Here is a 13774-nt window from a genome sequence, read left to right as displayed (position 1 = left end):
CAAGTGGGCGGTGGTGAGTTCAAGCTTGCCTGCCTTTCCCCAGGCACCATCCCAATTTGCCCTGGGTCCTTCATGTTCTAGGGAAGAATTGTAGGACTCGGGGGCCCCAAATTGCAGGAATCTTAGACACAATGCAGATCCACTGCCCTCTGGGAAAGGATGAGGCTGCCACTTGGAAGGGTGGAGGTGTCTGGGGGCCTCATGTGGACAGACTTTTATGGGCTGAGGAGGGAACAGGGTCTGAGATTGCCAATGTGGCTGGGCCCCTCTTAGTCAGGGTGACCACCTCTTACCCTCTTGGGCCAGGAGGGCAGGTGAGGTGGGGTCATTTCTGGGCTGTGCCCTATTTGTCTATGCACACTTGAGAGAGACCAGGTGTCATGTCCAAGGTCACATAGCTGAGAAGTCCTGGTGTTGAACCCTGGCCTGGGTGGCTCCCGAGCCAGGGTCTTCCTGCCCCTGCTTGTCTATGCACAAGCCTCCTCCTTGGACCCCAGATCTCTGCAGCTCCTCCCACGGGGTTATTTAGACCTGTCTCTACACAGAGCAGATGCCATAGGGCCATGGGGATGGCGGCCATGCTGGAGGGACCAGGACTGGCTTCTGGGCCTCATATGCAACCCCCAACCCTCAAACTCACATACGCTCTCATGCAATCGCCCGCAGACACTCTCAGTCACCACACAACTGGCACACCCTCACACTCAGTCTTGGGCTTACACTCATAAACCCACTATTAGAGGCCACTACTGGGGTAGGAAGACCTGGCCCAGGAGCCACCCAGGCCGGGGTTCAACACCAGGACTTCTCAGCTGTGTGACCTTGGACAAGACACCTGTTCTCTCTCAGCCTTATTCTCATCTGTAAAATGAGAATAATGAGGCCCAGCGCAGTGGCTCATGCCTCTAATCCCAGCACTTTGGAAGGCCGAGGTGAGTGTCATCTGAGGTCAGGAGTTTGAGACCATCCTGACCAACATGGGCCCCTTCTTAGGATCTGGCAGAGCCGACCACCTCTTGCCCTCTTGGGCCAGGAGGGCAGGTGAGGTGGGATCATTTCTGGGCTGAAATGACCTCATCTCTACTAAAAATTACAAAAAAAAATTAGCTGGAGGTGGTGGCCCATGCCTGTAATCTCAGCTACTCAGGAGGCTGAGGCAGGAGAATCGCTTGAACCTGGAAGGCAGAGGTTGCAATGAGCCAAGATTGTGCCATTGCACTCCAGCCTTGGAGACAGAATGAGACTCCATATCAAAATAAGTAAATAAATGAATAAATAAATAAATAAATAAATAGGGCATAATGACCCACTAGAAACCTCTCAGCGAAACTGATTGGTTCCAAGTCCTTGGTCAGGTAGTCAAAAGGTTGGCAGAAAAGGTAGCAGGGTGCATGGCTCACGCCTGTAATCCCATCACTTTGGGAGGCCGAGGTGAGAGGATCACTTAAGGTCAGGAGTTCAAGACCAGCCTGGCCAACAATGATGAAACCCCATCTCTACTAAAAATACAAAAATTAGCCTGGCGTGGTGGCAGATGCCTGTAATCCTGGCTACTTGGGAGGCTGAGGTGGGAGAATCACTTGAACCCAGGAGGCGGAGGTTGCAGTGAGCCGAGATCGCACCACTGCACTCCAGCCTGGGGCAACAGAGCAAGAGTCCATCTCAAAAAAAAAAAAAAAAAAGGGAGAGAATCTTAAAAATAGATTCACAAACACCTTAACTGTTTCGTATAACATGAAACAATCTGTGCAGGCCAAAGCTGCTGCCTTGAGTTCAGGTCTCCTGGCTGGAGTTCTGCCTGTTTTGTTTTGACTGTACCCGTTGGCCTTGCTGACGATTTTCAGTTCTTTTTAAAATGATTTGTAAGTGGAACGCAAGGACACTGACAAAGCAGTTTGAATCTGGAATTCTACATTGCTATTATCCCCCTCCCACCCCAAATCTCTCCCAAAACTAAATCAACAGATTTATTTTTAGCAATGCATCTTTATTGCATATTTCCAAAGCATTAGATTTAGTTTTTCTCAAAACATTACTTTCTTTTGCAGTCAGATTTCATTACTTTTTGTTTGTTTAGCTAACTATAATTACGACAATAGATACAAATTAGCCAAAGCTTTTTGAGTACACACTTTCCTGATTCCGGGAGCTGACAGCTGAGTCAGTGGGAAGAGAGCTTGGGCAGGGTGGAGAATGCTCTAGAAGCTTAAGCCATCAGCATTTCTGGGCAGCATCCGTGTGCCGTGGCAGGGGGATGGAAGGCAGCCATTGGTCCAGCGATTTGGTTAAGTGCAGGCTGGTTAAGATAACACCCACCGGACCCACCTCCCAAGGCTACTGGGAGGATGAGAAACAACTTAGGTCTCTCACCCAGCATGTGAGGGCCTGCAATGATCTGCCACTCAGGCTACTGCCAGGCATCCCAGGCCCCTTGCACATCTCGTCATAGCACTTGTCTTCCCGGCCTGTGAGGGCTTTTTTTTTTTGAGACAAAGTCTTGCTCTGTCGCCTAGACTGGAGTGCAGTGGTGCAATCTTGGCTCACTGCAAGCTCTGCCTCCTGGGTTCATGCCATTCTCCTGCCTCAGCCTCCCGAGTAGCTGGGACTACAGGCGCCCACCACCACACCCGGCTAATTTTTTGTATTTTTAGTAGAGACAGGGTTTCACCATGTTATCCAGGATGATCTCAATCTCCCGACCTCGTGATGCACCTGCCTCGGCCTCCCAAAGTGCTGGGATTACAGGTGTGAGCCACCGTGCCTGGCCGAGGGCTTCTTGAGGGCAGAGACAAGGTGTCCTTCCTCTCTGTGTCTTCAGGGTCGAATGCTGGGGTCTGCTATGCGGTCCGGTACTTTACCACACACCATGGGCTGCACACACCTGCACAGGTAGGGGAGGGGTGAGGCACTGGCCAATGCCAGGCACCCTTTCGGAGACCAGGGAAGGACCCTGCCTTCACCATTCCATATTCAGTTCTCCTATGAGTGCCTGCATGCTGGGGTCTGCAGCCCAGGTGGAGCTCAGGCAGCTGTGGACTGAGCCAACCTCATGTGCCAGCCCTGAATGGAGGGAGGGAGGCAGGTGGGCCAGACCCTCCATCTGGCACCCCACAGTGGTCCCTGGGGTTCATGCCTTTCTGTGACCTTCCAAGTTGACATGCCCCAGGTCCCCACTGGGTGGCCCTGGGCAGATGCCCGGCAGGAAGAGATGGTCTGGGGCAGGGCAGAGGGTCCCCTTATATTCAGCAGCCCCAGCCTCCAAGGTCCCTTTGCTGCAGAACACGTGCTGGTATTGTTCCCTCCTCCTGCCCCAGACAGCTGGGGGTGTTTGCCCATCTGCGGTGAGGTAGGGAGGGGGAGGCAGGGAAAGGGCAGGGAGAACTGTCACTCATTAGGAGGGATGGTTACTCATTTGACCTCTTATTTTATGTATGTATATTTTCTTCATTATAAAAGTAAAATGAAGTTGCTAAGTATATGAGAAGATGCTCAACATCATTTGTCATTAGAGAAATGCAAATTAAAACCACCATGAGAGGCTTGGCGTGGTGGCTCACGCCTGTAATCCCAACACTTTGGGATATTGAGGCAGGCAGATCACTTGAGGCCAGGAATTCGGGACCAGCCTAGTCAACATGGTGAAACCCCCTCTCTATTAAAAATACAAAAACTAGTCAGGCATGGTGCTGAGCACCTGTAATCCCAGCTACTCAGTAGGTTGAGGCGGGAGAACTGCTTGAACCCAGGGGACAGAGGCTGCAGTGAGCCGAGATCGCGCCACTGCACTCCGGCCTGGGCAACAGAGCGAGATCCTGTCTCAAAAAACAAAACAACGACAACAAAAAAAAAACCACCATGAGATATTGCTCACCCACTAGAATGGTATAATAAAATGGGCATGGTGGCTCAAGCCTGTAATCCCAGCACTTTGGGAGGTCGAGGCAGGTGGATCACTTGAGGTCAGGAGTTCGAGACCAGCCTGGCCAACATGGTGAAACCTTGTCTCTACTAAAAATACAAAAATTAGGCGGGTCTGGTGGCGAGCGCCTGTAATCCCAGCTACTGGGAGGCTGAGGCAATAGAATCGCTTGAACCTGGGAGGCAGAGCTTGCAGTGAGCCGAGATCGTGCCATTGCATTCCAGTCTGTGCAACAAGATTGAAACTCCATCTCAAAAACAAAAACAAATAATACAGGCAATATTAGGGAGGATGTGGAGAGCCAGGAACCCTTGTGTATTACTCGGGGGAATGTATAAACTGAAGCAGCCACTTTGGAAAGCAAGTTGGCAGTTTCTCAAAAAACGTAAAACTACCATACAACCCACCAAGTCCTCTCTGAGGCGCGGCTTCTACCCAAGAGGCGTGAAGACATGTTCACAAAAAGACTAACGCGTGAACATTCTTAGCAGCATTGCTCATAATAGCCCCAAACTAGAAACAATCTAAATCGCCCTTCAACTGGCGAATGGGGAGAGACAAAGCTTGGTATATCCACACAATGGAATATTACTCAGCAATTAACGGGAACAAACCACTGACTCATGCTATGGCAGGGACAAGCCTTTAGAAAGATGCCAGATATTGGCCGGGCGCGGTGGCTCACGCCTGTAATCCCAGCACTTTGGGAGGCCGAGGTGGGCGGATCACGAGGTCAGGAGATAGGGACCATCCTGGCTAACACGGTGAAACCCCATCTCTACTGAAAATACAAAAAATTAGCCGGGCATGGTGGTGGGCGCCTGTAGTCCCAGCTACTTGGGAGGCTGAGGCAGGAGAATGCCGTGAACCCAGAAGGCGGAGCTTGCAGTGAGCCGAGATCTCGCCACTGCACTCCAGCCTGGGCGACAGAGCGAGACTTTGTCTCAAAAAAAAAAAAAAAGAAAGATGCCAGATACAAGAGGCCACATATTGTGTGATTCCATTTCTAGGAAATGTCCGGAATTGGCAAATCCATAGAGACTGGAAGCAGATTAGTGGTCATGCGTGGCTGGAGGTGGTAGGAATTGAGATTAACAGCCAACAGGCCAGAGGGACCTTAAAGAGGGATAAAAATGTTCTAAAACTGATTTATGATGATGGTTATACTGCTCGGTAAAGTTACTAAAGCCATTGGATTGCATATTAGAAGTGTGCAAATTTTATGATATGTAAAATGTATCTCCAAAAAGTTGTTTTGAAAGATAAAGTGCATATTTATAATAAAAATACTGACACGACATGGACCATATACTAGTCAACATGTGTTGGGTACTTACCCTATGTCAGGTGCTACAGCTTAGAAGGTAGTTGTATTAATAAGTAGTTATAGTAAGGGAGTTAAATTAATCCTTATTTTATGGACAATGAATCTGAGATACAGAGAGCTTAAGAGACTTGCCTAACCCTGCTGAGGGGCGAAACAGGGGATTGATTCAACTAATTGAGTTTGCCTGGTGCCCTTGTAGTGTCACTAACTAGCACAGTGACTTTGGCAAGCCATTTGATAATTGCCTGCCTCCATTTCCTCTTCTGCAAAGTGGAAGTAATGATATGTATCTCAGGGAATAATGACGGTTAAACGAGATGGTGAAACAAGAGGTTGCAGAATATAGAGGTCCTCTTCATGCCCACTCAGCTGCCAGGCACAGCAAGATTGTCCTTGGCTGTCCCCTGAAGGTGTCCAAACTGCCCTCTAATCTGTAGGGGAGAAATGGGAGCCAGAGGTAGGGGGGTAAGATTCCCCCTTCCCCATCTCTCTCTCTTTTTTTTTTTTTTGAGATGGAGTCTCACACTGTTGCCCAGGCTGGAGTACAGTGGTGTGGTCTGGATTCACTGCAACCTCTGCCTCCCGCATTCAAGTGATTCTCCTGCCTCAGCCTCCTGAGTAGCTGAGAATATAGGTACCCATCACTATGCCCAGCTAATTTTTTGTATTTTTAGTAGAGACCGGGTTTCACTATGTTGGTCAGGCTGGTCTTGAACTCCTGACCTTGTGATCCTCCTGCCTTGGCCTCCCAAAGTGCTGAGATTACAGGTGTGAGCCACCACGCCCGGCCCTGGGTTACTCTTTGTCTGATAGGCCCAGAAGCAGCACTACTTGGGCCTAGGGCCTCATTGGATCTATCCGAATCCCACTTCCTTCAGCCTCTAGGGCCTGGATCTATCCAATTCCAGTTCCTTCAGCCTCTGGGCCTATCTCTCTCCCATAGACATCTGTAGAAGACAGGATGGTTGCTCCTAACTTTCACTCACTCTGTGTGTAATCGGATTACACAATCACACCCTTTGCCACATGACTTTGCAGTGCCTCCCTCCCAGTAGAGCAGGCAGTGTCCATCACCACGTGATTTGGGATTTGGCCCTGTGACCTGCTTCAGCCAAGGAAAGGTTAGCAGTCATGATGCACCCAGAGCTTTAAAAGTACTTGTGTTGTTGGCTTGGCCTCTTGGGCATCTTACAGTGGTCATGAGAAGAGCCTGCTCAGGGTAGCTGCTGCCTCCAAAATGAGAGCCATGTGGAGCTGACTTGAACCTGACCTGAAGCCTGAAGCCAAACCTAGCCAACCCCAGAAAATCCCATAGCACAGCCACAGGCTCATGAGTAAAAAGCAAGTACTTCTTATTTGCCATTGAGTTTGGGAACTGTTGTCTATGCAGTCAATAGCTGACTAATGCATGACAAAACCATCCCTTTCACCATGAGGTCTTTGTACTGCCACACTCCCTTCTCTAGGCTCTTCTACATCTGAAATAACTTCACCTGGCCAGGCGTGGGGGCTCACACCTGTAATGCCAGCACTTTGGGAGGCTGAGGCCGGTGGATCACCTGAAGTCAGGAGTTTGAGACCATCCTAGTCAATATGGCGAAACCCTGTCTCTACTAAAAATACAAAAAATTAGCCGGGCATGGTGGTGGGTACCTGTAATCCCAGCTACCTGGGAGGTTGAGGCAGAATTGCTTGAACCTGGGAGGTGGAGGTTCTAGTGAGCCGAGATCACGCCACTGCACTCCAGCCTGGGTGACACAGCGAGACTGTCTCAAAAAACAAAAAACCAAAAACAAACAAAAAACAAAATAACTTCTTTTCGACAATCATGAACCCAATACTAAAACTTCCACAATTTCTAACTCATGCTGAAGATGACCAGTTTAGGCCGGGTGTGGTGGCTCACGCCTGTAATCCCAGCACTTTAGGAGGCGGAGGCAGGCAGATCACGAGGTCAGGAGATCGCGACCATCCTGGCTAACATGGTGAAACCCCATCTCTACTAAAAAAATACAAAAAAATTAGCCAGGCGTAGTGGCAGGCACCTGTAGTCCCAGCTACTCGGGAGGCTGAGGCAGGAGAATGGCGTGAACCCAGGAGGCAGAGCTTGCAGTGAGCTGAGATGGAGATAGCGCCACTGCACTCCAGCCTGGGTGACAGAGCGAGACTCTGTCTCAAAAAAAAAAAAAAAAAAAATGACCAGTTTAGCAGTTCCACAACCAACCAGACTCTAATTTCTGCTTGGGCTTAGCTGTTCTACACAGTAATAGCAATGGCTATTCTTCTTCAGGACTTTGTGGCATAAAAAGCCCTTTCCTGGCCGGGTGCAGTGGCTCAGGCCTGTAATCCCAGCACTTTGGAAGGCCGAGGCGGGAGGATCACAAGGTCACGAGATCGAGACCATCCTGGCTAACACGGTGAAACCCCCGTCTCTACTAAAAATACAAAAAATTAGCCAGGTGTGGTGGCGGGGGGCTGTAGTCCCAGCTACTCAGGAGGCTGAGGCAGGAGAATGGCGTGAACCCGGGAGGCGGAGCTTGCAGTGAGCCAAGATCGCTCCACTGCACGCCACTGCACTCCAGCCTGGACAACAGAGCAAGACTCTGTCAAAAAAAAAGCCCATTCCCAGCCATAATCACCATTGATGTTCACAAATAGCCTCAAGAGGTAGGTCTTATCATCTCCATCTTGCAGATTAGAAAATTGAGACGACTTGATCAGGGCTCCAGGTGGTGCCTTGCAGGGTCTCTGAGAAGTGGTGGATGCCATGTCTTCTTCATTGAGTCATCCATTCTATACATGCATTCTCCTCAATTGCATCTAAGTTCTCTTTCTGTCGCCCACCCAGGTCGTTAAGGAAGCTGTGTCTTATCCAAGCCACTTCCTTCTTTTCTATGTTGCAGGCAAATGGAGCCTTTCTCTCCCCGCCTCTTGCTTTTATCTTGCTCACCTCCATGACTTTCTCAACATGTTCTCTCTGCCTGGAATTTACTTCTTCCCCATCTCCATATGTCTAAATCCTGCCCATTCTTTTTTTTATTTTGGTGAAATATACATAACATAAAATTTACCATCTAGCCATTTTTTAAGTGTATAGTTCAGTAGCGTTAAGTACATTCACATTGTGGTGCAACCAATGTCTTGCAAAACTGAACCTCTTTTCATTTTGCAAAAGTGATCCCTCTGTCGACACTAAACAATTCCCCATTCTCCTCTCCCCTAGTCCCTGGCAGCCGCCATTTTACTTTCTGTCCCTATAAATTTGAGTACTCTAGGAACCTCATGTAAGTAGGATCATACAGTATTTGTTTTTTTGCGACTGGCTGTTTCCCATAGCAGAATATCCTCCAAGTTCACCCATGTTGTAGCGTGGGTCAGGGGTTCCTTCATTTTTATTTTTATTTTTTGAGACAAGGTCTCACTCTCACCGAAGCTGGAGTGCAGTGGCGTGATGATAGCTCACTGCAGCCTTGACCTCCCAGGCTCCAGTGATCCTCCCACCTCAGCCTCCCGAGTAGCTGGGACTACTACAAGTGTGCACCTTCATGCCTGGCTAGTTTTTGCATTATTCCTAGAGACAGGGTTTCACCATGTTGGCCAGGCTGGTCTCAAACTCCTGGGCTTAAACAATCCAACCACTTTGGCCTCCCAAAGTGCTGGGACTACAGGCATGAGGCACCGTGCCCGGCTCCCTTCATTTTTAAGGCTGAAGAATATTCCATTGTATGTATATGCTACATTTTGTTTAGCCATTCAACTATTGATGGAGGCTTGGGTTGTTTTCACATTTTGGTTTTGTGAATAATACTGCTGTGAACATGAGTATACAGATTTCTTTTTGAGACCTTGCTTTCAATTCTTTTGGGTACATAGCAAGAAGTGGAGTTACTGGATCCTATGATATTCTATTATTAGTTTTCTGAAGAACTGCTGTACTCTTTTCCATGATGGCTACACCATTTCACATTCCCACCAACAGTGCACCAGTGTGCCACATCCTTGCCAACACTTTTTATTTTCTGTTTTGTTTCATTTTGAGTTTTTTTTTTTTTTTTAATAGTAGCCATTCTAATGGGTGTGAGCCATCCTAGTGGGTCGTTGTGGGTTTTTTTTTTTTTTTTTGACAGAGTTGCACTCTTGTCACCCAGGCTGGTGTGCAATGGCGCAGTCTTGGCTCACTGCAACCTCTGCCTCCTGGGTTCAAGTGATCCTCCTGTCTCAGCCTCCTGAGTAGCGGGGATTACAGGTGCCTACCACCATGCCCAGCTAACTTTTGTATTTTTAGTAGAGACGGGGTTTCACCATGTTTAACAGGCTGGTCTTGAACTCCTGACCTCAAGTGATCCACCCACCTCGACCTCCCAAAGTGTTGGGATTACAGGCGTGAGCCACTGTGCCCAGGCCCCATTGTGGTTTTAATTTGCATTTCCCTAATAAATCTTACTCATTCTTCAAAGCCCAGTCCAGATGTTACCTCCTTCATATAGTTCTCCCATATCTTCCTGCCCTCATATGATTCCTCTAAGGGTGTGATATATATGTATGATCATTCTCTTTCTACCTCTCTTTCTCCTTCTTCCTCCCCTCTTCCTCCTTTTCCTCCCATTCCTCCCCCCCTTCTCCTTCTTCCTCCCTTCTCCTTGTTCTTTTTCTTCCTCCCTTCCTCCTCCTCCTCTTCTTTCTCCTCCTCCTTACTCCTCTCCTTTGCTTCTAGTGTCTATGGTTTGCATCTCTTTGAAGATCCTGATGATTTGCATTTTCTCTTGGAGTCATTCTTGATTGTGTCTGTCTCCTCCACCAGACCGTCAGCTCAGAGGACAGGGATCTTAAATGAGTCACCTCTGGGTCTCCAGAATCCAACAGTGTCTTGCACAGACTGGGTTCCAAGAGTATTTTGAGTAATTGAATAAATGAATGGACTGGATACATGCCTGGATGGGCGGTAGGAGAGGGAAGCATGAATGAGTGGGTGGATGGAAGGGTAGATGAATAAGAAGGATGGAAGATAGAAGTGTGAATGATAAGAGGCTGTCTCGTTCCTCTCTGCCAAATTCTTGGGCCAAAAATCCTCTCCTGTCACTTCCAGACACTGAGAGACTTCATGATTCTACTTGTGGGAGCTCCAAAAACAGACCCTATGAGGAACTCTCCTGCTTCCTGTTGAACCTTCAAACCGTGCTTTTTTTTTCTCTTCTGATTCACGTCCCTTCTCAATGTTGCCAAGTGAGGAGGGAAAGAACACCTGAAAGCCAGCTGTCACTCTGCTTGCCAATCTGCTCACCCTGCTAAGAGCTTCAGCCATCACCAGGGAGGAGTGCCCTTTCCTTTACACCAACTATGCCACTGCGGCCGAGCTTAGGGGGCTTCCAGGGCCCAGACAGGTGCTTTTTCCTAGATGGGGTGAAGACACTCATTAGGTAATATGTGGCTCCCTCCCTACAGCTTCTCCCTTTCTGCCCTTATTCCTCTCATTCCCTTCATCTTCCTCTTCTTCCTGCTCCTACCCATCTCCTCTTCCTTTTTTCACTCTTCTCCTTCACTGTTTGACTTGGTGAAAAGATTCAAGACTTTGGATCTAGAAAGACTTGAATTTTAAGCCAGCCATGTCTTTGATCAAGTCACCACGCCTCTCTGAGTCCCAGTTTCCCTGTCTGTAAAATGGAGCTAACAGTTCCCAACCGTCAGGGTTGTCATGTGAATCAAATGACATCATGTCTTCAAAGCGCCTGGTAGCTACTGCTTGTATCAACACTGCTGTCACCATTGGCTTTCCTTACAATTTGCAAAATCTTGCAATGTCTGCAAAGAAAAAAAAAAGCTGCAGTTCCTATCATGACGCATGCCTCCTATGCATCTACTGTGTTCCTTCTGCCCTTTTCCGGGAGCCCCTCTTCTCTTCTCCATCTTTTTTTTTTAATTGAACCTGTAACCTTATACACATATCTGTTAAATAAAATGCCAGGCATAGGTCCATGTTAGTCTCATCTAAAAAAAAAAAATAGGTCTTTCAGCTTCCAAATGCTTCATGTCACTTCACCCAACCAACAAGGGTTGCTATTGTGAGAACATCATGATCCATTCTTCTTTCTCAGTGGGGTGCAGAAAGAGGGGTCAGCCCAAGTGTAATGTCATGAGGGCAAGGCTTGCGTTGGTCGCTTGTCTCTGCGGCTTCAGGGCCCAAGACAGGGCCTGGCACAGAGGGACTCCTACAAGGATTTGTTACATGTGAAAGGTGTGGCCATGGGGCTTCAGCACATGCGGTGGGCACCCTGCTTCTCTCTTTAGGCTAACCCTGAGATCACCTGTAGACATCTCCCTACAAGCAGGGCTTCCTCTATCTCCCCACCTGTGGGAGCTCTCTGGGGAGGCTCAGCCCACCTTTGAACAGTTGGGAGTGCTGGAGGGTTATTTCCCCAGAACAGTCCTCAAAAATGAAGGACGAGGCCGGAGGCGGTGGCTCATGCTTGTAATTCCAGCACTTTGGGAGGCCAAGGCAGGAGGATCACTTGAGGCCAGAAGTTCGAGACCAGCCTGGGCAACATAGAGAGACCCTCATCTCTACAATAAATAAGTAAGTAAGTAAATAAATAAATAAATAAATAAATAAATAAATAAATAAATAATCTGGGCGTGGTGACCTGTGCCTGTAGTCCCAGCTACTCGGGAGGCTGAGGTGGGAGGATTGCCTGAGCCCGGGAGGTTGAGGCTGCAGTGAGCAGTGATCGTGCAACTGCACTTGCTGAGCAACAGAGTGAGACCCTGTCTCAAAAAGAACAGGAATTAGTGAACAAATACCCCAGCTTCCTTGCTCATCAGCTGGACACTTTCAAGGCATGTTCTATGCAGTCTCTTGCAGATCCTCAGTGGTCTTAAGCCCCAGTTATCCACAGTGGTCACCCTGAGTCACCAGATCCTTTGTCAACTTTGTTCCTTTCCCAGTCTCACTTCTCTTTCTCACCATGCTTCCTGGCACCATCTCCCAAATAAATCATTTGAACCCAAATCACTGTCTTGAGGAGTCCAAACTAAGACAAATGACATGAAAGTTATGTTTTTTAGCACATGAATCACTCAACGTAGGAAAGTTAATTTGTTTGAGTGGTTAAGAATCAACCCATGGTTCTAGGAGACAAAAGTAGTTATGATGTTTTTTTTTTTTATTTTTGAGAAAGAGTTTCGCTCTTGTCGCCCAGGCTGGAGTGCAATTGCACGATCTCGGCTCACCGCAACCTCCGCCTCCCAGGTTCAAGCAATTCTCCTGCCTCAGCCTCCTGAGTAGCTGGGATTACAGGCGTGCACCACCACGCCCGGCTAATTTTTTGTATTTTTAGTAGAGACAGGGTTTCTCCATGTTGAGGCTGGTCTCGAACTCCTGACCTCAGGTGATCCGCCCGCCTCAGACTCCCAAAGTGCTGGGATTACAGGCGTGAGCCACCGCGCCTGGCAGTTATGATGTTTTAACCTGAAATTTGTAATCTTTCCACACTCTCTAAATGCACTAGAATTTCCCTGTATATAAGATTTCTAAACCGACCTGACTCCAATTATTAAGGACAACTTGCCTCCAATTACTAAACACGTTTCAAATAAATAACACAGGGTGACTTGAAACAAAGTGTTTTCAACAAGTGATTGCATGAAGACCCGTGCAGATGGTACATCCATTGGGTCACCACAGAACGTCCTGGAGAAGGCAAATTCTATAGTCAGATCAGCCTGGCTGGAATCCCAGTTTTGCTCCTCCCAGTGAGGCCTTGGGCAAAGACATTACACCTCTCTGAGCCTCAGTATCCCTGTGTATTCAGAAAGAATGTAAATAATTTCAACTTCTCCAGGCTGTTGTGATAATCAGAGCAGATAATGGAAGTGAAAGTCTTTTGAAAGCTGCAAAGCAGGATTCCTGTAATTGTTGCAATGATTCTTGAAAGTCAAACCAAAAAGCAGAGAACAGTGGGGAAGAACATGGGCTTTGGAATCAGGGTTTGCCATCCACTGGTTGGGTGACTGATGAGAAGTCACTTTGCCTCCCTGAACCTCAGCTTCTCAGTTTATAAAATGGAGATAATTACCCTATTCAGTGGATCTCAAACATTTGGTCTCTGAACCCCTTTATACTTATAAAATTTATTATAGGTCAAAGAGTTTTTATTCATGTTGTATATATTTATTGATATTTACCATATTAACAATTAAAACTAAAACTTTAAAATACGTATTTATTGACCGGGTGTGGTGACTCACCCCTGTAATCTCAACAATTTAGGAGGCTGAGGTGGGTGGATCACTAGAGGTCAGCAGTTCGAGACCAGCCTGGCCAACATGGTGAAACCCCATCTCTACTAAAAATATAAAAATTAGCCAGGTGTGGTGACGCCTGTAGTCCCAGCTACTCAGGAGGCTGAGGCAGTAGAATTGCTTGAACCGGGGAAGCGAAGTTGCAGTGAGCCAAGATTTCACCACCGCGCTCCAGCCTGGGTGACAGAGCAAGACTCTGTCTCAAAAAAAAAAAAAAAAAGTATTTATTTATT

The 13774-nt window shown here is 47.8% G+C and overlaps 1 long non-coding RNA gene across 1 annotated transcript in view; it reads left to right on the top strand.

Annotated features, from left to right (window-relative positions):
- Positions 1–13774, top strand: part of LOC134736173 (uncharacterized) — a 39519-nt gene that overhangs the window by 17215 nt on the left and 8530 nt on the right. The window lies entirely within an intron of this gene.

This window comes from Symphalangus syndactylus, chromosome 3, assembly GCF_028878055.3.
Source record: "Symphalangus syndactylus isolate Jambi chromosome 3, NHGRI_mSymSyn1-v2.1_pri, whole genome shotgun sequence".
NCBI lineage: Eukaryota > Metazoa > Chordata > Mammalia > Primates > Hylobatidae > Symphalangus > Symphalangus syndactylus.
This window is presented reverse-complemented; position numbering and strand designations above follow the sequence as displayed.